The sequence below is a fragment of the Pleurodeles waltl genome, chromosome 10 (genome assembly GCF_031143425.1).
Source record: "Pleurodeles waltl isolate 20211129_DDA chromosome 10, aPleWal1.hap1.20221129, whole genome shotgun sequence".
Taxonomy (NCBI): Eukaryota; Metazoa; Chordata; class Amphibia; order Caudata; family Salamandridae; genus Pleurodeles; species Pleurodeles waltl.
In genome coordinates this window covers 327,039,940-327,062,141 of record NC_090449.1, presented here as the reverse complement: position 1 = coordinate 327,062,141, position 22,202 = coordinate 327,039,940, and the positions used below count along the sequence as shown (strand labels likewise).

Below are 22,202 nucleotides of genomic sequence, written 5' to 3'. Positions count from 1 at the left end.
ACGAGTTTTTGTAAATCTGTGGCAGCGCCAAAAACCAAGCGCCATACAATGGGTGTCGTTATAGTGGAGAAACAAGCAGAAATGTTTTCATTTCTCCTCATTTTTGCTCTTTCTATGTGTGCTGCACGAACATATCGCCACTGAAGATTTCTGTTGTGCAGGAAGGTGTGCCTTCCTGAACAAAAACAATTTCCCCCTCCACGCAGCCATCCTTGTACCATGGCGCAAGGATGGCTGCGTTGGTGCTCGGCAGCTAATTTAGAGCTGGCGCAGAGGGAAGCACAGGGGTGCGCTGTATTCTACTAAATACGGCGCTTCCCTGCATTTTGAAAATGACTGAGTGCGAGGCTGCCAAATTTGGCAGAGCGTCTCACTCAGTCATCCTCTTGTAATTATGGGCCAAAAGGTCTAAAGGATAGAGGCGTTTTATGTCATGTTCGATGACGACCATGGAAATGACTCTAGTCATATTGCAGAAGAGAGAACCATGTGCATTTTCTTGCCTTGCGATGTATTCGCCCACTCTCTGCCCTCAACCCTAGGAGCAGGGTCTGAGCAGTGGTGCTTCTGTGCCCTCGCTCGTTGGTGTCCGGGTCCAAATCCCCAACACACCCTTTTTAGCAGAAAACACACAAATTTTACTCAAAATACACAAAGCTTGAAGATTCCTCATTCCACTCAAAGCATTGTTGTGCAAAATATTTTTAGCCTCAGGAGAAAAAAAGGATCACCATGCCTTGGCTTCCTTCCTGCTTGCTTTCAGTGTGCTCTGTGTGATGCTTTCACAGGCTCTGGTTTCAGGCATTTAGGCATCAGATATTTGTCTCTACCCGCAGCTGTGACTTTTCAGTACATCTGAGTGTACGCTTGCTGGCTGACAACGCTGCAATTTTCACACTTACTCCTCGCTTTGCGAGCAACTGCTGATCAAGTATAGAGGCAATCGGGCAAACATATGAGGGGAATTTTGCTCCTTCAGTCAAGCCCTCATGCTTGTTTCTGTAGTGTAGTGGTTATCACGTTCGCCTAACACGCGAAAGGTCCCCGGTTCGAGACCGGGCAGAAACAATGGGCAGTGTCTGCTTTTGTGTTTGCTCCCTAAAAGCTTAGTCTCACTCAGGGATGGCCTTTAAAAACTTGTGACCTGTGTAAAACTTGTATTACTATTGCAGGCCGGTAAAAAGTTATCTGCATCTTTGCGTAGTCGTGCATGTGCCTGGTTTCTTATTCTGTTTTTTACTTTTTTTTTTCTTGGCCATGTTATATTGTGGGGCCTTTAAACCTGTCACCTTGATAGGAACATTGCAAGCGGCAGCATCGACAAGTGCAGACTGAGGAGTCAGACCTAAACACAGACTCAGCTGTCAGGATGGTCGAGTGGTCTAAGGCGGCAGCCTCAAGAGAGCTTGATCTTCAGTTAAGCTAAGCATCCTGGTTTGCTCATGTAGTTGTGGGTTCATATCGCACTTCTGATAGGTCTATTTTCTGCCCTTAAATCTTCCTCTGCTTGCACAGCCAGCTCCCCACAACACTATCTTTGCAAGCTGCTGTAGCATATTAAAAGAAATCCACCAACCCTCCGGCTGGGCCCTCAATCAGCATTCCATGTATTTCTGGAAGGGGCATCTCAGTCACGCCTTCTGTTAGAGCTGCACCTTATCACTGTAACTACCATGCTGGTTTCTACTTAAGCAGTTGATTCCATCGTTTGAAGTGAGGCTCTCCTGCCACTTTTGGGCAGAGAAGGCACTGCCCCTGCAACAACAACAGGCAGACAAGCTCAACCTGGGTTTCCTGGTTAGGTGGGCGGAGCAGAATGGCAATGGTCCCTCCTTGTGACTTGAAATTAACATGAAGAAGACAGAGAGGCAGCTGGGAGTAGGCAGTACCCATGCACCCCTGAACACTGTCTTGCGATTTTCACCCAATTCTGAAATGAGTCGGGAGGAAAGGAGGTGATTTTCCTATCGAAGGCCATTCTGAGAATTCAGCCACCCAGCGTCTCCCAGGTGAGTGTTTCAGGCCTGTGAGGCACTCATATAAATCTCGCCTGATCGAGCCCTGAGCGAGCAAGTGTGCTTGAATACAAGAGGCATGCTCCTCTGGCTCAGGCGCAAGAGATGGCAGGCCCTTCAGTGCTTCTGGTCTGGAAGTCTACGGTGCAAGGGCCCAGGTCCTGCGGAGGCGTACAACTACCAGAAAGGGTCTGCTTTTCTCATCAGCGCCACAGTTCAGCTTGCTAGCATAGGGCTTCTTGATTACCTCTTGCCTTGCTAGAGGCAAAAAAAAAACCCTTGGCACAAAACATCAATTGCTATGGCACGCTTAGAAGGAGAGTCTCCAAGTGGCCCTGCTTTTTCACAAAGACACTTCAGAAGATGTTTGAAAGGCTTTTGCAGCAGCAGGCTCGTTGGTCTAGGGTTATGATTCTCGCTTTGGGTGTGAGAGGTCCCGGGTTCAAATCCCGGAAGAGCCCGTGCCTTCATAGGTTCGATCTGTTTTTAAACAGGAGTATTTCTGCTTTCCACTCTTGTAAGATGCCATGGTGGAATGCATTGCATGCTTTCTACTGGTGTCGAGGCAGTTCGGCATGATGAAGGAGTGCGGGATTTCTTTCTAACTGCTTTTTTGTGTTGGAGCAGCACTTCTCGTTGGAACATGAAATGCACAGTGCTTCTCCAAAGTAATTGCAGGGCTGGTTTTGAAATCACCTCTTGGAATGAAAGTGATCCCAGTTCCTTTCTTCCAAAGGAAGAGATCCTGTCAGAAAGGCTCAGCTTTGAGCGTCATGAATATTGTCCCTTAGTCCTTGCATTCCAGTCCAAAGCATAGCCACATAAAGAAAGCAGGTGTGTCTGTTTCCAGTGCAGTGGTTCCAGTCCAATGCATAGCCACATGAAGCAAGTAAGCAGGCATGTCTGTTTCTGTAGTGTAGTGGTTATCACGTTCGCCTTACACGCGAAAGGTCCCTGGTTCGAGGCCAGGCAGAAACAGCAAGTTGCTGTGCTTTATCACATTATTTGCATTTACCACCTCACCTGACAGGTAAATTAAAATTAAAGAGGCTGTGTCTATCCCTCACCATCGTGAGGTACTACGCTCCAAGGGCATCGGTCTCAACTCACCAAGAGAAGACGATACACCTTACGGCAGTCAGTTGCTCCCTTTTTGACCTTTCCATTGAAGCCTGGGCCTACTGTGGTCAAGCCAGCGAAGGAAGGTATGAGAGCGAAAATGGCTTTCCTACCTTCACCAAGAACATACACCTTGAGCAAAGAAAGGGCCAGACTTACAAGGCCCTATCGCCACCGGCACATCATCTTTAGTGACGCCCCGGTGGCACTATGTACTGTGCCGTATTTACAAGACGCCGTTCAACCACGTTTTGTGGCTTAACACCACCTTGTAAATACGGCCCCTTCACACGCAGCCCTTTCCCTGGAAGGGGCGTGCAATGGGCGTTGCTCTGGGTGGGCCACTGCAACACCATAGCATTTTGATGCTGCTCCAGTTTTACGAGTTTTTGTAAATCTGTGGCAGCGCCAAAATCCAAGCGCCATACAATGGGTGTCGTTATAGTGGAGAAACGAGCAGAAATGTTTTCATTTCTCCTCATTTTTGCTCTTTCTATGTGTGCTGCACGAACATATCGCCACTGAAGATTTCTGTTGTGCAGGAAGGTGTGCCTTCCTGAACAAAAACAATTTCCCCCTCAACGCAGCCATCCTTGTACCATGGCGCAAGGATGGCTGCGTTGGCGCTCAGCAGCTAATTTAGAGCTGGCGCAGAGGGAAGCACAGGGGTGCGCTGTATTCTACTAAATACGGCGCTTCCCTGCATTTTGAAAATGACTGAGTGCGAGGCTGCCAAATTTGGCAGAGCGTCTCACTCAGTCATCCTCTTGTAATTATGGGCCAAAAGGTCTAAAGGATAGAGGCGTTTTATGTCATGTTCGATGATGACCATGGAAATGACTCTAGTCATATTGCAGAAGAGAGAACCATGTGCATTTTCTTGCCTTGCGATGTATTCGCCCACTCTCTGCCCTCAACCCTAGGAGCAGGGTCTGAGCAGTGGTGCTTCTGTGCCCTCGCTCGTTGGTGTCCGGGTCCAAATCCCCAACACACCCTTTTTAGCAGAAAACACACAAATTTTACTCAAAATACACAAAGCTTGAAGATTCCTCATTCCACTCAAAGCATTGTTGTGCAAAATATTTTTAGCCTCAGGAGAAAAAAAGGATCACCATGCCTTGGCTTCCTTCCTGCTTGCTTTCAGTGTGCTCTGTGTGATGCTTTCACAGGCTCTGGTTTCAGGCATTTAGGCATCAGATATTTGTCTCTACCCGCAGCTGTGACTTTTCAGTACATCTGAGTGTACGCTTGCTGGCTGACAACGCTGCAATTTTCACACTTACTCCTCGCTTTGCGAGCAACTGCTGATCAAGTATAGAGGCAATCGGGCAAACATATGAGGGGAATTTTGCTCCTTCAGTCAAGCCCTCATGCTTGTTTCTGTAGTGTAGTGGTTTTCACGTTCGCCTAACACGCGAAAGGTCCCCGGTTCGAGACCGGGCAGAAACAATGGGCAGTGTCTGCTTTTGTGTTTGCTCCCTAAAAGCTTAGTCTCACTCAGGGATGGCCTTTAAAAACTTGTGACCTGTGTAAAACTTGTATTACTATTGCAGGCCGGTAAAAAGTTATCTGCATCTTTGCGTAGTCGTGCATGTGCCTGGTTTCTTATTCTGTTTTTTACTTTTTTTTTTCTTGGCCATGTTATATTGTGGGGCCTTTAAACCTGTCACCTTGATAGGAACATTGCAAGCGGCAGCATCGACAAGTGCAGACTGAGGAGTCAGACCTAAACACAGACTCAGCTGTCAGGATGGCCGAGTGGTCTAAGGCGGCAGCCTCAAGAGAGCTTGATCTTCAGTTAAGCTAAGCATCCTGGTTTGCTCATGTAGTTGTGGGTTCATATCGCACTTCTGATAGGTCTATTTTCTGCCCTTAAATCTTCCTCTGCTTGCACAGCCAGCTCCCCACAACACTATCTTTGCAAGCTGCTGTAGCATATGAAAAGAAATCCACCAACCCTCCGGCTGGGCCCTCAATCAGCATTCCATGTATTTCTGGAAGGGGCATCTCAGTCACGCCTTCTGTTAGAGCTGCACCTTATCACTGTAACTACCATGCTGGTTTCTACTTAAGCAGTTGATTCCATTGTTTGAAGTGAGGCTCTCCTGCCACTTTTGGGCAGAGAAGGCACTGCCCCTGCAACAACAACAGGCAGACAAGCTCAACCTGGGTTTCCTGGTTAGGTGGGCGGAGCAGAATGGCAATGGTCCCTCCTTGTGACTTGAAATTAACATGAAGAAGACAGAGAGGCAGCTGGGAGTAGGCAGTACCCATGCACCCCTGAACACTGTCTTGCGATTTTCACCCAATTCTGAAATGAGTCGGGAGGAAAGGAGGTGATTTTCCTATCGAAGGCCATTCTGGGAATTCAGCCACCCCGCGTCTCCCAGGTGAGTGTTTCAGGCCTGTGAGGCACTCATATAAATCTCGCCTGATCGTGCACTGAGCGAGCAAGTGTGCTTGAATACAAGAGGCGTGCTCCTCTGGCTCAGGCGCAAGAGATGGCAGGCCCTTCAGTGCTTCTGGTCTGGAAGTCTACGGTGCAAGGGCCCAGGTCCTGCGGAGGCGTACAACTACCAGAAAGGGTCTGCTTTTCTCATCAGCGCCACAGTTCAGCTTGCTAGCATAGGGCTTCTTGACTACCTCTTGCCTTGCTAGAGGCAAAAAAAAAACCCTTGGCACAAAACATCAATTGCTATGGCACGCTTAGAAGGAGAGTCTCCAAGTGGCCCTGCTTTTTCACAAAGACACTTCAGAAGATGTTTGAAAGGCTTTTGCAGCAGCAGGCTCGTTGGTCTAGGGGTATGATTCTCGCTTTGGGTGTGAGAGGTCCCGGGTTCAAATCCCGGACGAGCCCGTGCCTTCATAGGTTCGATCTGTTTTTAAACAGGAGTATTTCTGCTTTCCACTCTTGTAAGATACCATGGTGGAATGCATTGCATGCTTTCTACTGGTGTCGAGGCAGTTCGGCATGATGAAGGAGTGCGGGATTTCTTTCTAACTGCTTTTTTGTGTTGGAGCAGCACTTCTCGTTGGAACATGAAATGCACAGTGCTTCTCCAAAGTAATTGCAGGGCTGGTTTTGAAATCACCTCTTGGAATGAAAGTGATCCCAGTTCCTTTCTTCCAAAGGAAGAGATCCTGTCAGAAAGGCTCAGCTTTGAGCGTCATGAATATTGTCCCTTAGTCCTTGCATTCCAGTCCAAAGCATAGCCACATAAAGAAAGCAGGTGTGTCTGTTTCCAGTGCAGTGGTTCCAGTCCAATGCATAGCCACATGAAGCAAGTAAGCAGGCATGTCTGTTTCTATAGTGTAGTGGTTATCACGTTCGCCTTACACGCGAAAGGTCCCTGGTTCGAGGCCAGGCAGAAACAGCAAGTTGCTGTGATTTATCACATTATTTGCATTTACCACCTCACCTGACAGGTAAATTGAAATTAAAGAGGCTGTGTCTATCCCTCACCATCGTGAGGTACTACGCTCCAAGGGCATCGGTCTCAACTCACCAAGAGAAGACGATACACCTTACGGCAGTCAGTTGCTCCCTTTTTGACCTTTCCATTGAAGCCTGGGCCTACTGTGGTCAAGCCAGCCAAGGAAGGAAGGTATGAGAGCGAAAATGGCTTTCCTACCTTCACCAAGAACATACACCTTGAGCAAAGAAAGGGCCAGACTTACAAGGCCCTATCGCCACCGGCACATCATCTTTAGTGACGCCCCGGTGGCACTATGTACTGTGCCGTATTTACAAGACGCCGTTCAACCACGTTTTGTGGCTTAACACCACCTTGTAAATACGGCCCCTTCACACGCAGCCCTTTCCCTGGAAGGGGCGTGCAATGGGCGTTGCTCTGGGTGGGCCACTGCAACACCATAGCATTTTGATGCTGCTCCAGTTTTACGAGTTTTTGTAAATCTGTGGCAGCGCCAAAATCCAAGCGCCATACAATGGGTGTCGTTATAGTGGAGAAACGAGCAGAAATGTTTTCATTTCTCCTCATTTTTGCTCTTTCTATGTGTGCTGCACGAACATATCGCCACTGAAGATTTCTGTTGTGCAGGAAGGTGTGCCTTCCTGAACAAAAACAATTTCCCCCTCCACGCAGCCATCCTTGTACCATGGCGCAAGGATGGCTGCGTTGGTGCTCGGCAGCTAATTTAGAGCTGGCGCAGAGGGAAGCACAGGGGTGCGCTGTATTCTACTAAATACGGCGCTTCCCTGCATTTTGAAAATGACTGAGTGCGAGGCTGCCAAATTTGGCAGAGCGTCTCACTCAGTCATCCTCTTGTAATTATGGGCCAAAAGGTCTAAAGGATAGAGGCGTTTTATGTCATGTTCGATGACGACCATGGAAATGACTCTAGTCATATTGCAGAAGAGAGAACCATGTGCATTTTCTTGCCTTGCGATGTATTCGCCCACTCTCTGCCCTCAACCCTAGGAGCAGGGTCTGAGCAGTGGTGCTTCTGTGCCCTCGCTCGTTGGTGTCCGGGTCCAAATCCCCAACACACCCTTTTTAGCAGAAAACACACAAATTTTACTCAAAATACACAAAGCTTGAAGATTCCTCATTCCACTCAAAGCATTGTTGTGCAAAATATTTTTAGCCTCAGGAGAAAAAAAGGATCACCATGCCTTGGCTTCCTTCCTGCTTGCTTTCAGTGTGCTCTGTGTGATGCTTTCACAGGCTCTGGTTTCAGGCATTTAGGCATCAGATATTTGTCTCTACCCGCAGCTGTGACTTTTCAGTACATCTGAGTGTACGCTTGCTGGCTGACAACGCTGCAATTTTCACACTTACTCCTCGCTTTGCGAGCAACTGCTGATCAAGTATAGAGGCAATCGGGCAAACATATGAGGGGAATTTTGCTCCTTCAGTCAAGCCCTCATGCTTGTTTCTGTAGTGTAGTGGTTATCACGTTCGCCTAACACGCGAAAGGTCCCCGGTTCGAGACCGGGCAGAAACAATGGGCAGTGTCTGCTTTTGTGTTTGCTCCCTAAAAGCTTAGTCTCACTCAGGGATGGCCTTTAAAAACTTGTGACCTGTGTAAAACTTGTATTACTATTGCAGGCCGGTAAAAAGTTATCTGCATCTTTGCGTAGTCGTGCATGTGCCTGGTTTCTTATTCTGTTTTTTTCTTTTTTTTTTCTTGGCCATGTTATATTGTGGGGCCTTTAAACCTGTCACCTTGATAGGAACATTGCAAGCGGCAGCATCGACAAGTGCAGACTGAGGAGTCAGACCTAAACACAGACTCAGCTGTCAGGATGGCCGAGTGGTCTAAGGCGGCAGCCTCAAGAGAGCTTGATCTTCAGTTAAGCTAAGCATCCTGGTTTGCTCATGTAGTTGTGGGTTCATATCGCACTTCTGATAGGTCTATTTTCTGCCCTTAAATCTTCCTCTGCTTGCACAGCCAGCTCCCCACAACACTATCTTTGCAAGCTGCTGTAGCATATGAAAAGAAATCCACCAACCCTCCGGCTGGGCCCTCAATCAGCATTCCATGTATTTCTGGAAGGGGCATCTCAGTCACGCCTTCTGTTAGAGCTGCACCTTATCACTGTAACTACCATGCTGGTTTCTACTTAAGCAGTTGATTCCATTGTTTGAAGTGAGGCTCTCCTGCCACTTTTGGGCAGAGAAGGCACTGCCCCTGCAACAACAACAGGCAGACAAGCTCAACCTGGGTTTCCTGGTTAGGTGGGCGGAGCAGAATGGCAATGGTCCCTCCTTGTGACTTGAAATTAACATGAAGAAGACAGAGAGGCAGCTGGGAGTAGGCAGTACCCATGCACCCCTGAACACTGTCTTGCGATTTTCACCCAATTCTGAAATGAGTCGGGAGGAAAGGAGGTGATTTTCCTATCGAAGGCCATTCTGAGAATTCAGCCACCCAGCGTCTCCCAGGTGAGTGTTTCAGGCCTGTGAGGCACTCATATAAATCTCGCCTGATCGAGCCCTGAGCGAGCAAGTGTGCTTGAATACAAGAGGCATGCTCCTCTGGCTCAGGCGCAAGAGATGGCAGGCCCTTCAGTGCTTCTGGTCTGGAAGTCTACGGTGCAAGGGCCCAGGTCCTGCGGAGGCGTACAACTACCAGAAAGAGTCTGCTTTTCTCGTCAGCGCCACAGTTCAGCTTGCTAGCATAGGGCTTCTTGACTACCTCTTGCCTTGCTAGAGGCAAAAAAAAAACCCTTGGCACAAAACATCAATTGCTATGGCACGCTTAGAAGGAGAGTCTCCAAGTGGCCCTGCTTTTTCACAAAGACACTTCAGAAGATGTTTGAAAGGCTTTTGCAGCAGCAGGCTCGTTGGTCTAGGGGTATGATTCTCGCTTTGGGTGTGAGAGGTCCCGGGTTCAAATCCCGGACGAGCCCGTGCCTTCATAGGTTCGATCTGTTTTTAAACAGGAGTATTTCTGCTTTCCACTCTTGTAAGATGCCATGGTGGAATGCATTGCATGCTTTCTACTGGTGTCGAGGCAGTTCGGCATGATGAAGGAGTGCGGGATTTCTTTCTAACTGCTTTTTTGTGTTGGAGCAGCACTTCTCGTTGGAACATGAAATGCACAGTGCTTCTCCAAAGTAATTGCAGGGCTGGTTTTGAAATCACCTCTTGGAATGAAAGTGATCCCAGTTCCTTTCTTCCAAAGGAAGAGATCCTGTCAGAAAGGCTCAGCTTTGAGCGTCATGAATATTGTCCCTTAGTCCTTGCATTCCAGTCCAAAGCATAGCCACATAAAGAAAGCAGGTGTGTCTGTTTCCAGTGCAGTGGTTCCAGTCCAATGCATAGCCACATGAAGCCAGTAAGCAGGCATGTCTGTTTCTATAGTGTAGTGGTTATCACGTTCGCCTTACACGCGAAAGGTCCCTGGTTCGAGGCCAGGCAGAAACAGCAAGTTGCTGTGCTTTATCACATTATTTGCATTTACCACCTCACCTGACAGGTAAATTGAAATTAAAGAGGCTGTGTCTATCCCTCACCATCGTGAGGTACTACGCTCCGAGGGCATCGGTCTCAACTCACCAAGAGAAGACGATACACCTTACGGCAGTCAGTTGCTCCCTTTTTGACCTTTCCATTGAAGCCTGGGCCTACTGTGGTCAAGCCAGCCAAGGAAGGAAGGTATGAGAGCGAAAATGGCTTTCCTACCTTCACCAAGAACATACACCTTGAGCAAAGAAAGGGCCAGACTTACAAGGCCCTATCGCCACCGGCACATCATCTTTAGTGACGCCCCGGTGGCACTATGTACTGTGCCGTATTTACAAGACGCCGTTCAACCACGGTTTGTGGCTTAACACCACCTTGTAAATACGGCCCCTTCACACGCAGCCCTTTCCCTGGAAGGGGCGTGCAATGGGCGTTGCTCTGGGTGGGCCACTGCAACACCATAGCATTTTGATGCTGCTCCAGTTTTACGAGTTTTTGTAAATCTGTGGCAGCGCCAAAAACCAAGCGCCATACAATGGGTGTCGTTATAGTGGAGAAACGAGCAGAAATGTTTTCATTTCTCCTCATTTTTGCTCTTTCTATGTGTGCTGCACGAACATATCGCCACTGAAGATTTCTGTTGTGCAGGAAGGTGTGCCTTCCTGAACAAAAACAATTTCCCCCTCCACGCAGCCATCCTTGTACCATGGCGCAAGGATGGCTGCGTTGGTGCTCGGCAGCTAATTTAGAGCTGGCGCAGAGGGAAGCACAGGGGTGCGCTGTATTCTACTAAATACGGCGCTTCCCTGCATTTTGAAAATGACTGAGTGCGAGGCTGCCAAATTTGGCAGAGCGTCTCACTCAGTCATCCTCTTGTAATTATGGGCCAAAAGGTCTAAAGGATAGAGGCGTTTTATGTCATGTTCGATGACGACCATGGAAATGACTCTAGTCATATTGCAGAAGAGAGAACCATGTGCATTTTCTTGCCTTGCGATGTATTCGCCCACTCTCTGCCCTCAACCCTAGGAGCAGGGTCTGAGCAGTGGTGCTTCTGTGCCCTCGCTCGTTGGTGTCCGGGTCCAAATCCCCAACACACCCTTTTTAGCAGAAAACACACAAATTTTACTCAAAATACACAAAGCTTGAAGATTCCTCATTCCACTCAAAGCATTGTTGTGCAAAATATTTTTAGCCTCAGGAGAAAAAAAGGATCACCATGCCTTGGCTTCCTTCCTGCTTGCTTTCAGTGTGCTCTGTGTGATGCTTTCACAGGCTCTGGTTTCAGGCATTTAGGCATCAGATATTTGTCTCTACCCGCAGCTGTGACTTTTCAGTACATCTGAGTGTACGCTTGCTGGCTGACAACGCTGCAATTTTCACACTTACTCCTCGCTTTGCGAGCAACTGCTGATCAAGTATAGAGGCAATCGGGCAAACATATGAGGGGAATTTTGCTCCTTCAGTCAAGCCCTCATGCTTGTTTCTGTAGTGTAGTGGTTATCACGTTCGCCTAACACGCGAAAGGTCCCCGGTTCGAGACCGGGCAGAAACAATGGGCAGTGTCTGCTTTTGTGTTTGCTCCCTAAAAGCTTAGTCTCACTCAGGGATGGCCTTTAAAAACTTGTGACCTGTGTAAAACTTGTATTACTATTGCAGGCCGGTAAAAAGTTATCTGCATCTTTGCGTAGTCGTGCATGTGCCTGGTTTCTTATTCTGTTTTTTACTTTTTTTTTTCTTGGCCATGTTATATTGTGGGGCCTTTAAACCTGTCACCTTGATAGGAACATTGCAAGCGGCAGCATCGACAAGTGCAGACTGAGGAGTCAGACCTAAACACAGACTCAGCTGTCAGGATGGCCGAGTGGTCTAAGGCGGCAGCCTCAAGAGAGCTTGATCTTCAGTTAAGCTAAGCATCCTGGTTTGCTCATGTAGTTGTGGGTTCATATCGCACTTCTGATAGGTCTATTTTCTGCCCTTAAATCTTCCTCTGCTTGCACAGCCAGCTCCCCACAACACTATCTTTGCAAGCTGCTGTAGCATATGAAAAGAAATCCACCAACCCTCCGGCTGGGCCCTCAATCAGCATTCCATGTATTTCTGGAAGGGGCATCTCAGTCACGCCTTCTGTTAGAGCTGCACCTTATCACTGTAACTACCATGCTGGTTTCTACTTAAGCAGTTGATTCCATTGTTTGAAGTGAGGCTCTCCTGCCACTTTTGGGCAGAGAAGGCACTGCCCCTGCAACAACAACAGGCAGACAAGCTCAACCTGGGTTTCCTGGTTAGGTGGGCGGAGCAGAATGGCAATGGTCCCTCCTTGTGACTTGAAATTAACATGAAGAAGACAGAGAGGCAGCTGGGAGTAGGCAGTACCCATGCACCCCTGAACACTGTCTTGCGATTTTCACCCAATTCTGAAATGAGTCGGGAGGAAAGGAGGTGATTTTCCTATCGAAGGCCATTCTGAGAATTCAGCCACCCAGCGTCTCCCAGGTGAGTGTTTCAGGCCTGTGAGGCACTCATATAAATCTCGCCTGATCGAGCCCTGAGCGAGCAAGTGTGCTTGAATACAAGAGGCATGCTCCTCTGGCTCAGGCGCAAGAGATGGCAGGCCCTTCAGTGCTTCTGGTCTGGAAGTCTACGGTGCAAGGGCCCAGGTCCTGCGGAGGCGTACAACTACCAGAAAGAGTCTGCTTTTCTCGTCAGCGCCACAGTTCAGCTTGCTAGCATAGGGCTTCTTGACTACCTCTTGCCTTGCTAGAGGCAAAAAAAAAACCCTTGGCACAAAACATCAATTGCTATGGCACGCTTAGAAGGAGAGTCTCCAAGTGGCCCTGCTTTTTCACAAAGACACTTCAGAAGATGTTTGAAAGGCTTTTGCAGCAGCAGGCTCGTTGGTCTAGGGGTATGATTCTCGCTTTGGGTGTGAGAGGTCCCGGGTTCAAATCCCGGACGAGCCCGTGCCTTCATAGGTTCGATCTGTTTTTAAACAGGAGTATTTCTGCTTTCCACTCTTGTAAGATGCCATGGTGGAATGCATTGCATGCTTTCTACTGGTGTCGAGGCAGTTCGGCATGATGAAGGAGTGCGGGATTTCTTTCTAACTGCTTTTTTGTGTTGGAGCAGCACTTCTCGTTGGAACATGAAATGCACAGTGCTTCTCCAAAGTAATTGCAGGGCTGGTTTTGAAATCACCTCTTGGAATGAAAGTGATCCCAGTTCCTTTCTTCCAAAGGAAGAGATCCTGTCAGAAAGGCTCAGCTTTGAGCGTCATGAATATTGTCCCTTAGTCCTTGCATTCCAGTCCAAAGCATAGCCACATAAAGAAAGCAGGTGTGTCTGTTTCCAGTGCAGTGGTTCCAGTCCAATGCATAGCCACATGAAGCCAGTAAGCAGGCATGTCTGTTTCTATAGTGTAGTGGTTATCACGTTCGCCTTACACGCGAAAGGTCCCTGGTTCGAGGCCAGGCAGAAACAGCAAGTTGCTGTGCTTTATCACATTATTTGCATTTACCACCTCACCTGACAGGTAAATTGAAATTAAAGAGGCTGTGTCTATCCCTCACCATCGTGAGGTACTACGCTCCAAGGGCATCGGTCTCAACTCACCAAGAGAAGACGATACACCTTACGGCAGTCAGTTGCTCCCTTTTTGACCTTTCCATTGAAGCCTGGGCCTACTGTGGTCAAGCCAGCCAAGGAAGGAAGGTATGAGAGCGAAAATGGCTTTCCTACCTTCACCAAGAACATACACCTTGAGCAAAGAAAGGGCCAGACTTACAAGGCCCTATCGCCACCGGCACATCATCTTTAGTGACGCCCCGGTGGCACTATGTACTGTGCCGTATTTACAAGACGCCGTTCAACCACGGTTTGTGGCTTAACACCACCTTGTAAATACGGCCCCTTCACACGCAGCCCTTTCCCTGGAAGGGGCGTGCAATGGGCGTTGCTCTGGGTGGGCCACTGCAACACCATAGCATTTTGATGCTGCTCCAGTTTTACGAGTTTTTGTAAATCTGTGGCAGCGCCAAAAACCAAGCGCCATACAATGGGTGTCGTTATAGTGGAGAAACGAGCAGAAATGTTTTCATTTCTCCTCATTTTTGCTCTTTCTATGTGTGCTGCACGAACATATCGCCAATGAAGATTTCTGTTGTGCAGGAAGGTGTGCCTTCCTGAACAAAAACAATTTCCCCCTCCACGCAGCCATCCTTGTACCATGGCGCAAGGATGGCTGCGTTGGTGCTCGGCAGCTAATTTAGAGCTGGCGCAGAGGGAAGCACAGGGGTGCGCTGTATTCTACTAAATACGGCGCTTCCCTGCATTTTGAAAATGACTGAGTGCGAGGCTGCCAAATTTGGCAGAGCGTCTCACTCAGTCATCCTCTTGTAATTATGGGCCAAAAGGTCTAAAGGATAGAGGCGTTTTATGTCATGTTCGATGACGACCATGGAAATGACTCTAGTCATATTGCAGAAGAGAGAACCATGTGCATTTTCTTGCCTTGCGATGTATTCGCCCACTCTCTGCCCTCAACCCTAGGAGCAGGGTCTGAGCAGTGGTGCTTCTGTGCCCTCGCTCGTTGGTGTCCGGGTCCAAATCCCCAACACACCCTTTTTAGCAGAAAACACACAAATTTTACTCAAAATACACAAAGCTTGAAGATTCCTCATTCCACTCAAAGCATTGTTGTGCAAAATATTTTTAGCCTCAGGAGAAAAAAAGGATCACCATGCCTTGGCTTCCTTCCTGCTTGCTTTCAGTGTGCTCTGTGTGATGCTTTCACAGGCTCTGGTTTCAGGCATTTAGGCATCAGATATTTGTCTCTACCCGCAGCTGTGACTTTTCAGTACATCTGAGTGTACGCTTGCTGGCTGACAACGCTGCAATTTTCACACTTACTCCTCGCTTTGCGAGCAACTGCTGATCAAGTATAGAGGCAATCGGGCAAACATATGAGGGGAATTTTGCTCCTTCAGTCAAGCCCTCATGCTTGTTTCTGTAGTGTAGTGGTTATCACGTTCGCCTAACACGCGAAAGGTCCCCGGTTCGAGACCGGGCAGAAACAATGGGCAGTGTCTGCTTTTGTGTTTGCTCCCTAAAAGCTTAGTCTCACTCAGGGATGGCCTTTAAAAACTTGTGACCTGTGTAAAACTTGTATTACTATTGCAGGCCGGTAAAAAGTTATCTGCATCTTTGCGTAGTCGTGCATGTGCCTGGTTTCTTATTCTGTTTTTTACTTTTTTTTTTCTTGGCCATGTTATATTGTGGGGCCTTTAAACCTGTCACCTTGATAGGAACATTGCAAGCGGCAGCATCGACAAGTGCAGACTGAGGAGTCAGACCTAAACACAGACTCAGCTGTCAGGATGGCCGAGTGGTCTAAGGCGGCAGCCTCAAGAGAGCTTGATCTTCAGTTAAGCTAAGCATCCTGGTTTGCTCATGTAGTTGTGGGTTCAAATCGCACTTCTGATAGGTCTATTTTCTGCCCTTAAATCTTCCTCTGCTTGCACAGCCAGCTCCCCACAACACTATCTTTGCAAGCTGCTGTAGCATATGAAAAGAAATCCACCAACCCTCCGGCTGGGCCCTCAATCAGCATTCCATGTATTTCTGGAAGGGGCATCTCAGTCACGCCTTCTGTTAGAGCTGCACCTTATCACTGTAACTACCATGCTGGTTTCTACTTAAGCAGTTGATTCCATCGTTTGAAGTGAGGCTCTCCTGCCACTTTTGGGCAGAGAAGGCACTGCCCCTGCAACAACAACAGGCAGACAAGCTCAACCTGGGTTTCCTGGTTAGGTGGGCGGAGCAGAATGGCAATGGTCCCTCCTTGTGACTTGAAATTAACATGAAGAAGACAGAGAGGCAGCTGGGAGTAGGCAGTACCCATGCACCCCTGAACACTGTCTTGCGATTTTCACCCAATTCTGAAATGAGTCGGGAGGAAAGGAGGTGATTTTCCTATCGAAGGCCATTCTGGGAATTCAGCCACCCCGCGTCTCCCAGGTGAGTGTTTCAGGCCTGTGAGGCACTCATATAAATCTCGCCTGATCGAGCACTGAGCGAGCAATTGTGCTTGAATACAAGAGGCATGCTCCTCTGGCTCAGGCGCAAGAAATGGCAGGCCCTTCAGTGCTTCTGGTCTGGAAGTCTACGGTGCAAGGGCCCAGGTCCTGCGGAGGCGTACAACTACCAGAAAGGGTCTGCTTTTCTCATCAGCGCCACAGTTCAGCTTGCTAGCATAGGGCTTCTTGACTACCTCTTGCCTTGCTAGAGGCAAAAAAAAAACCCTTGGCACAAAACATCAATTGCTATGGCACGCTTAGAAGGAGAGTCTCCAAGTGGCCCTGCTTTTTCACAAAGACACTTCAGAAGATGTTTGAAAGGCTTTTGCAGCAGCAGGCTCGTTGGTCTAGGGGTATGATTCTCGCTTTGGGTGTGAGAGGTCCCGGGTTCAAATCCCGGACGGGCCCGTGCCTTCATAGGTTCGATCTGTTTTTAAACAGGAGTATTTCTGCTTTCCACTCTTGTAAGATGCCATGGTGGAATGCATTGCATGCTTTCTACTGGTGTCGAGGCAGTTCGGCATGATGAAGGAGTGCGGGATTTCTTTCTAACTGCTTTTTTGTGTTGGAGCAGCACTTCTCGTTGGAACATGAAATGCACAGTGCTTCTCCAAAGTAATTGCAGGGCTGGTTTTGAAATCACCTCTTGGAATGAAAGTGATCCCAGTTCCTTTCTTCCAAAGGAAGAGATCCTGTCAGAAAGGCTCAGCTTTGAGCGTCATGAATATTGTCCCTTAGTCCTTGCATTCCAGTCCAAAGCATAGCCACATAAAGAAAGCAGGTGTGTCTGTTTCCAGTGCAGTGGTTCCAGTCCAATGCATAGCCACATGAAGCAAGTAAGCAGGCATGTCTGTTTCTATAGTGTAGTGGTTATCACGTTCGCCTTACACGCGAAAGGTCCCTGGTTCGAGGCCAGGCAGAAACAGCAAGTTGCTGTGCTTTATCACATTATTTGCATTTACCACCTCACCTGACAGGTAAATTGAAATTAAAGAGGCTGTGTCTATCCCTCACTATCGTGAGGTACTACGCTCCAAGGGCATCGGTCTCAACTCACCAAGAGAAGACGATACACCTTACGGCAGTCAGTTGCTCCCTTTTTGACCTTTCCATTGAAGCCTGGGCCTACTGTGGTCAAGCCAGCCAAGGAAGGAAGGTATGAGAGCGAAAATGGCTTTCCTACCTTCACCAAGAACATACACCTTGAGCAAAGAAAGGGCCAGACTTACAAGGCCCTATCGCCACCGGCACATCATCTTTAGTGACGCCCCGGTGGCACTATGTAGTGTGCCGTATTTACAAGACGCCGTTCAACCACGGTTTGTGGCTTAACACCACCTTGTAAATACGGCCCCTTCACACGCAGCCCTTTCCCTGGAAGGGGCGTGCAATGGGCGTTGCTCTGGGTGGGCCACTGCAACACCATAGCATTTTGATGCTGCTCCAGTTTTACGAGTTTTTGTAAATCTGTGGCAGCGCCAAAAACCAAGCGCCATACAATGGGTGTCGTTATAGTGGAGAAACGAGCAGAAATGTTTTCATTTCTCCTCATTTTTGCTCTTTCTATGTGTGCTGCACGAACATATCGCCACTGAAGATTTCTGTTGTGCAGGAAGGTGTGCCTTCCTGAACAAAAACAATTTCCCCCTCCACTCAGCCATCCTTGTACCATGGCGCAAGGATGGCTGCGTTGGTGCTCGGCAGCTAATTTAGAGCTGGCGCAGAGGGAAGCACAGGGGTGCGCTGTATTCTACTAAATACGGCGCTTCCCTGCATTTTGAAAATGACTGAGTGCGAGGCTGCCAAATTTGGCAGAGCGTCTCACTCAGTCATCCTCTTGTAATTATGGGCCAAAAGGTCTAAAGGATAGAGGCGTTTTATGTCATGTTCGATGACGACCATGGAAATGACTCTAGTCATATTGCAGAAGAGAGAACCATGTGCATTTTCTTGCCTTGCGATGTATTCGCCCACTCTCTGCCCTCAACCCTAGGAGCAGGGTCTGAGCAGTGGTGCTTCTGTGCCCTCGCTCGTTGGTGTCCGGGTCCAAATCCCCAACACACCCTTTTTAGCAGAAAACACACAAATTTTACTCAAAATACACAAAGCTTGAAGATTCCTCATTCCACTCAAAGCATTGTTGTGCAAAATATTTTTAGCCTCAGGAGAAAAAAAGGATCACCATGCCTTGGCTTCCTTCCTGCTTGCTGTCAGTGTGCTCTGTGTGATGCTTTCACAGGCTCTGGTTTCAGGCATTTAGGCATCAGATATTTGTCTCTACCCGCAGCTGTGACTTTTCAGTACATCTGAGTGTACGCTTGCTGGCTGACAACGCTGCAATTTTCACACTTACTCCTCGCTTTGCGAGCAACTGCTGATCAAGTATAGAGGCAATCGGGCAAACATATGAGGGGAATTTTGCTCCTTCAGTCAAGCCCTCATGCTTGTTTCTGTAGTGTAGTGGTTATCACGTTCGCCTAACACGCGAAAGGTCCCCGGTTCGAGACCGGGCAGAAACAATGGGCAGTGTCTGCTTTTGTGTTTGCTCCCTAAAAGCTTAGTCTCACTCAGGGATGGCCTTTAAAAACTTGTGACCTGTGTAAAACTTGTATTACTATTGCAGGCCGGTAAAAAGTTATCTGCATCTTTGCGTAGTCGTGCATGTGCCTGGTTTCTTATTCTGTTTTTTACTTTTTTTTTTCTTGGCCATGTTATATTGTGGGGCCTTTAAACCTGTCACCTTGATAGGAACATTGCAAGCGGCAGCATCGACAAGTGCAGACTGAGGAGTCAGACCTAAACACAGACTCAGCTGTCAGGATGGCCGAGTGGTCTAAGGCGGCAGCCTCAAGAGAGCTTGATCTTCAGTTAAGCTAAGCATCCTGGTTTGCTCATGTAGTTGTGGGTTCAAATCGCACTTCTGATAGGTCTATTTTCTGCCCTTAAATCTTCCTCTGCTTGCACAGCCAGCTCCCCACAACACTATCTTTGCAAGCTGCTGTAGCATATGAAAAGAAATCCACCAACCCTCCGGCTGGGCCCTCAATCAGCATTCCATGTATTTCTGGAAGGGGCATCTCAGTCACGCCTTCTGTTAGAGCTGCACCTTATCACTGTAACTACCATGCTGGTTTCTACTTAAGCAGTTGATTCCATCGTTTGAAGTGAGGCTCTCCTGCCACTTTTGGGCAGAGAAGGCACTGCCCCTGCAACAACAACAGGCAGACAAGCTCAACCTGGGTTTCCTGGTTAGGTGGGCGGAGCAGAATGGCAATGGTCCCTCCTTGTGACTTGAAATTAACATGAAGAAGACAGAGAGGCAGCTGGGAGTAGGCAGTACCCATGCACCCCTGAACACTGTCTTGCGATTTTCACCCAATTCTGAAATGAGTCGGGAGGAAAGGAGGTGATTTTCCTATCGAAGGCCATTCTGGGAATTCAGCCACCCCGCGTCTCCCAGGTGAGTGTTTCAGGCCTGTGAGGCACTCATATAAATCTCGCCTGATCAAGCACTGAGTGAGCAAGTGTGCTTGAATACAAGAGGCGTGCTCCTCTGGCTCAGGCGCAAGAGATGGCAGGCCCTTCAGTGCTTCTGGTCTGGAAGTCTACGGTGCAAGGGCCCAGGTCCTGCGGAGGCGTACAACTACCAGAAAGGGTCTGCTTTTCTCATCAGCGCCACAGTTCAGCTTGCTAGCATAGGGCTTCTTGACTACCTCTTACCTTGCTAGAGGCAAAAAAAAAACCCTTGGCACAAAACATCAATTGCTATGGCACGCTTAGAAGGAGAGTCTCCAAGTGGCCCTGCTTTTTCACAAAGACACTTCAGAAGATGTTTGAAAGGCTTTTGCAGCAGCAGGCTCGTTGGTCTAGGGGTATGATTCTCGCTTTGGGTGTGAGAGGTCCCGGGTTCAAATCCCGGACGAGCCCGTGCCTTCATAGGTTCGATCTGTTTTTAAACAGGAGTATTTCTGCTTTCCACTCTTGTAAGATGCCATGGTGGAATGCATTGCATGCTTTCTACTGGTGTCGAGGCAGTTCGGCATGATGAAGGAGTGCGGGATTTCTTTCTAACTGCTTTTTTGTGTTGGAGCAGCACTTCTCGTTGGAACATGAAATGCACAGTGCTTCTCCAAAGTAATTGCAGGGCTGGTTTTGAAATCACCTCTTGGAATGAAAGTGATCCCAGTTCCTTTCTTCCAAAGGAAGAGATCCTGTCAGAAAGGCTCAGCTTTGAGCGTCATGAATATTGTCCCTTAGTCCTTGCATTCCAGTCCAAAGCATAGCCACATAAAGAAAGCAGGTGTGTCTGTTTCCAGTGCAGTGGTTCCAGTCCAATGCATAGCCACATGAAGCAAGTAAGCAGGCATGTCTGTTTCTATAGTGTAGTGGTTATCACGTTCGCCTTACACGCGAAAGGTCCCTTGTTCGAGGCCAGGCAGAAACAGCAAGTTGCTGTGCTTTATCACATTATTTGCATTTACCACCTCACCTGACAGGTAAATTGAAATTAAAGAGGCTGTGTCTATCCCTCACCATCGTGAGGTACTACGCTCCAAGGGCATCGGTCTCAACTCACCAAGAGAAGACGATACACCTTACGGCAGTCAGTTGCTCCCTTTTTGACCTTTCCATTGAAGCCTGGGCCTACTGTGGTCAAGCCAGCCAAGGAAGGAAGGTATGAGAGCGAAAATGGCTTTCCTACCTTCACCAAGAACATACACCTTGAGCAAAGAAAGGGCCAGACTTACAAGGCCCTATCGCCACCGGCACATCATCTTTAGTGACGCCCCGGTGGCACTATGTACTGTGCCGTATTTACAAGACGCCGTTCAACCACGTTTTGTGGCTTAACACCACCTTGTAAATACGGCCCCTTCACACGCATCCCTTTCCCTGGAAGGGGCGTGCAATGGGCGTTGCTCTGGGTGGGCCACTGCAACACCATAGCATTTTGATGCTGCTCCAGTTTTACGAGTTTTTGTAAATCTGTGGCAGCACCAAAAACCAAGCGCCATACAATGGGTGTCGTTATAGTGGAGAAACGAGCAGAAATGTTTTCATTTCTCCTCATTTTTGCTCTTTCTATGTGTGCTGCACGAACATATCGCCACTGAAGATTTCTGTTGTGCAGGAAGGTGTGCCTTCCTGAACAAAAACAATTTCCCCCTCCACGCAGCCATCCTTGTACCATGGCGCAAGGATGGCTGCGTTGGTGCTCGGCAGCTAATTTAGAGCTGGCGCAGAGGGAAGCACAGGGGTGCGCTGTATTCTACTAAATACGGCGCTTCCCTGCATTTTGAAAATGACTGAGTGCGAGGCTGCCAAATTTGGCAGAGCGTCTCACTCAGTCATCCTCTTGTAATTATGGGCCAAAAGGTCTAAAGGATAGAGGCGTTTTATGTCATGTTCGATGACGACCATGGAAATGACTCTAGTCATATTGCAGAAGAGAGAACCATGTGCATTTTCTTGCCTTGCGATGTATTCGCCCACTCTCTGCCCTCAACCCTAGGAGCAGGGTCTGAGCAGTGGTGCTTCTGTGCCCTCGCTCGTTGGTGTCCGGGTCCAAATCCCCAACACACCCTTTTTAGCAGAAAACACACAAATTTTACTCAAAATACACAAAGCTTGAAGATTCCTCATTCCACTCAAAGCATTGTTGTGCAAAATATTTTTAGCCTCAGGAGAAAAAAAGGATCACCATGCCTTGGCTTCCTTCCTGCTTGCTGTCAGTGTGCTCTGTGTGATGCTTTCACAGGCTCTGGTTTCAGGCATTTAGGCATCAGATATTTGTCTCTACCCGCAGCTGTGACTTTTCAGTACATCTGAGTGTACGCTTGCTGGCTGACAACGCTGCAATTTTCACACTTACTCCTCGCTTTGCGAGCAACTGCTGATCAAGTATAGAGGCAATCGGGCAAACATATGAGGGGAATTTTGCTCCTTCAGTCAAGCCCTCATGCTTGTTTCTGTAGTGTAGTGGTTATCACGTTCGCCTAACACGCGAAAGGTCCCCGGTTCGAGACCGGGCAGAAACAATGGGCAGTGTCTGCTTTTGTGTT

The 22,202-nt window shown here is 48.3% G+C and overlaps 17 non-coding genes across 17 annotated transcripts; all 17 read left to right on the top strand.

Annotated features, from left to right (window-relative positions):
• The first annotated feature begins 995 nt into the window (after positions 1-995).
• TRNAV-AAC (transfer RNA valine (anticodon AAC)) lies at positions 996-1,068 on the top strand. The gene has a single exon. It is a non-coding gene; the product is annotated as a tRNA-Val (tRNA).
• Positions 1,069-2,920: 1,852 nt separating this feature from the next.
• TRNAV-UAC (transfer RNA valine (anticodon UAC)) lies at positions 2,921-2,993 on the top strand. Its single transcript has one exon. It is a non-coding gene; the product is annotated as a tRNA-Val (tRNA).
• A 1,517-nt stretch (positions 2,994-4,510) lies between these two features.
• TRNAV-AAC (transfer RNA valine (anticodon AAC)) lies at positions 4,511-4,583 on the top strand. The gene has a single exon. It is a non-coding gene; the product is annotated as a tRNA-Val (tRNA).
• Positions 4,584-5,919: 1,336 nt separating this feature from the next.
• On the top strand, positions 5,920-5,991 carry TRNAP-UGG (transfer RNA proline (anticodon UGG)). Its single transcript has one exon. It is a non-coding gene; the product is annotated as a tRNA-Pro (tRNA).
• A 444-nt stretch (positions 5,992-6,435) lies between these two features.
• Positions 6,436-6,508, top strand: TRNAV-UAC (transfer RNA valine (anticodon UAC)). Its single transcript has one exon. It is a non-coding gene; the product is annotated as a tRNA-Val (tRNA).
• Positions 6,509-8,029: 1,521 nt separating this feature from the next.
• On the top strand, positions 8,030-8,102 carry TRNAV-AAC (transfer RNA valine (anticodon AAC)). The gene has a single exon. It is a non-coding gene; the product is annotated as a tRNA-Val (tRNA).
• Positions 8,103-9,438: 1,336 nt separating this feature from the next.
• Positions 9,439-9,510, top strand: TRNAP-UGG (transfer RNA proline (anticodon UGG)). Its single transcript has one exon. It is a non-coding gene; the product is annotated as a tRNA-Pro (tRNA).
• Positions 9,511-9,954: 444 nt separating this feature from the next.
• On the top strand, positions 9,955-10,027 carry TRNAV-UAC (transfer RNA valine (anticodon UAC)). Its single transcript has one exon. It is a non-coding gene; the product is annotated as a tRNA-Val (tRNA).
• A 1,521-nt stretch (positions 10,028-11,548) lies between these two features.
• On the top strand, positions 11,549-11,621 carry TRNAV-AAC (transfer RNA valine (anticodon AAC)). Its single transcript has one exon. It is a non-coding gene; the product is annotated as a tRNA-Val (tRNA).
• A 1,336-nt stretch (positions 11,622-12,957) lies between these two features.
• On the top strand, positions 12,958-13,029 carry TRNAP-UGG (transfer RNA proline (anticodon UGG)). The gene has a single exon. It is a non-coding gene; the product is annotated as a tRNA-Pro (tRNA).
• Positions 13,030-13,473: 444 nt separating this feature from the next.
• TRNAV-UAC (transfer RNA valine (anticodon UAC)) lies at positions 13,474-13,546 on the top strand. Its single transcript has one exon. It is a non-coding gene; the product is annotated as a tRNA-Val (tRNA).
• Positions 13,547-15,067: 1,521 nt separating this feature from the next.
• Positions 15,068-15,140, top strand: TRNAV-AAC (transfer RNA valine (anticodon AAC)). Its single transcript has one exon. It is a non-coding gene; the product is annotated as a tRNA-Val (tRNA).
• A 1,336-nt stretch (positions 15,141-16,476) lies between these two features.
• TRNAP-UGG (transfer RNA proline (anticodon UGG)) lies at positions 16,477-16,548 on the top strand. The gene has a single exon. It is a non-coding gene; the product is annotated as a tRNA-Pro (tRNA).
• Positions 16,549-16,992: 444 nt separating this feature from the next.
• TRNAV-UAC (transfer RNA valine (anticodon UAC)) lies at positions 16,993-17,065 on the top strand. The gene has a single exon. It is a non-coding gene; the product is annotated as a tRNA-Val (tRNA).
• A 1,521-nt stretch (positions 17,066-18,586) lies between these two features.
• Positions 18,587-18,659, top strand: TRNAV-AAC (transfer RNA valine (anticodon AAC)). Its single transcript has one exon. It is a non-coding gene; the product is annotated as a tRNA-Val (tRNA).
• A 1,336-nt stretch (positions 18,660-19,995) lies between these two features.
• On the top strand, positions 19,996-20,067 carry TRNAP-UGG (transfer RNA proline (anticodon UGG)). Its single transcript has one exon. It is a non-coding gene; the product is annotated as a tRNA-Pro (tRNA).
• Positions 20,068-22,105: 2,038 nt separating this feature from the next.
• Positions 22,106-22,178, top strand: TRNAV-AAC (transfer RNA valine (anticodon AAC)). Its single transcript has one exon. It is a non-coding gene; the product is annotated as a tRNA-Val (tRNA).
• Positions 22,179-22,202: the final 24 nt, after the last annotated feature.